This window comes from Frankliniella occidentalis, unplaced genomic scaffold (genome assembly GCF_000697945.3).
Source record: "Frankliniella occidentalis isolate FOCC.00 unplaced genomic scaffold, Focc_3.1 Scaffold35, whole genome shotgun sequence".
In the NCBI taxonomy this organism is placed as follows: Eukaryota; Metazoa; Arthropoda; class Insecta; order Thysanoptera; family Thripidae; genus Frankliniella; species Frankliniella occidentalis.
Genome location: NW_026267165.1, coordinates 1,477,532 through 1,479,107, shown reverse-complemented (window position 1 = coordinate 1,479,107; position 1,576 = coordinate 1,477,532). Strand labels below are relative to the sequence as shown.

General features: G+C 54.0%; 2 protein-coding genes across 3 annotated transcripts in view; one reads left to right on the top strand and one right to left on the bottom strand.

Moving 5' to 3' along the window:
• The window catches only part of LOC113212479 (calbindin-32), an 81,703-nt gene extending 80,151 nt beyond the window's left edge, over positions 1-1,552 (bottom strand). For both annotated transcript variants that reach the window (XM_052266134.1, XM_052266135.1), the window contains exon 1: positions 1,435-1,552. The gene's annotated coding sequence lies outside the window, so the exon portion shown is untranslated. The remainder of the gene's footprint in view (positions 1-1,434) is intronic.
• LOC113212780 (mediator of RNA polymerase II transcription subunit 17) overlaps positions 1-1,576 on the top strand; it is a 41,697-nt gene that overhangs the window by 32,054 nt on the left and 8,067 nt on the right. The window lies entirely within an intron of this gene.

The window sequence follows — 1,576 nt, the reverse complement described above, 5'->3', positions numbered from 1 at the left end:
TTTTAAATGCGATTTCCCCTAAAAGTATTTCTATGGGTTTCAACTGATTACGCGCGAGCAGTGGACCCCCCACCTGCCCCCTCTCTCACCACCCGTACTCCAAACTCCTCCCGGCGGTGCGTCCTCGGCGCAATCCTGGCCGCGCTCTGCTTCCCCCGCGCTGCTCTCCACCCTCCCCGAACACGACCCGTCCTGGGCACGTCCCACCTGCGGTGCGGTGTGAACCTCCCTCCCGCGGCGGCCCGCAGCACCCCCAACTCTCTGTGTAGGTGTCAAGCCGCAATCAGCAATTCCCCCACCACCACCACCCTCCCACCCCTCTGCCCTCGAGTGGACTGGGGTATGGTTTGTGGTCTATTCGTGCATTAGGCTCCTGGAGGCTGCGAGGTCGTGCGGGAGGGGGCGCTGCAGCTGCACGTTGTCGTCAACGAACTCTATGGCGCTCCTTCGAGGTTGGTCAAAGCGTTTGAGTCGCTCATATCGGTTCAGGGTAGTTTTGAGGGGGGGGGGGGTTGGAACGTGCTGTGACCGTGGTTGTTGGTGGTTCAGGTTTGCTCAGGGTTGCCCCAGACAACATAAGCTATGGTTGTCGCTCAAACGGTTTGGACAAGCTGAAAAGGACTCTCCCATGGGAGAGTACCCTAGTGAGAAGTGGAAAAGGCAGAATTTTTGCGTTATCATGATTTGGCTTCTTTGTTGGCCTGCGAAAAAAATTCCTCACAATTGCGCGTCATTTTCTTCTCACTACAACGGAACGCAGCCACGATGTTTGCGAGGATTCTACAGTGCTTTGGAAACTAAAATAGCTTCCCGCTCCCTTGCAGCCGGTCTGCCGAGAACCGGGGTGCTCGGCTGTTAGGTGTGCACAAATTTGGTAGGGTAGTCCCAATCAAATTAGGAAGTTGCTGGTAACTTCTTCAGTGCAGTAACCCGAGAACTTGTATTTTATATTCTTTAACAGGGTAATCCATGGAATCCATGCCAATCCCATCGGTAATCCGATGCGCACAAGCTCACCTAGCTGGGCGCTCCCGGGGTGTGACTTCAAGGATGGAGAGCGTGGAGGAGGATGGTTTGGAGTGTCTAGCAGCTGCACCTGACACTTCTTTCTGACTGATCGACTTTCTTCAGTGCCCTAATTGATTTGAGAGCCAAAACTTTTAGCACGGTTTTTTTTGGATGCATAGAACTGGTTGACGGACGGTGCATTTAAAGTGTGCTTAACTTCGGGCGTACCCAGTTTCCCCCGTCATTTCTCACAAAAGCGTGCAAGTTTTGGGTGAGGTGCATGCATTGGCAAAACTTCCATTGAAACTGCTTGCTGTGTGGTTGTCAAAAATGTTCCCAAAATTTTCGCCCTCCAACCATTTTTTTTTTAAATTGATGCAGAAAGTTTAAAAGTGCGACCCCCATTGCTGACAGTGTATGGCCTACCTGCTGCTGGCGCTGAGGTGTGTGAGTGAGACACGAGGGGCGCGGCGCCGGGAGGTTAGGCAACACGTGCGACACCTAGCGCGATTCACCACCAACTGAACGACCCCCTGCCCGGCCTGGCCCGGCCAGCCAAGCCCAGCGG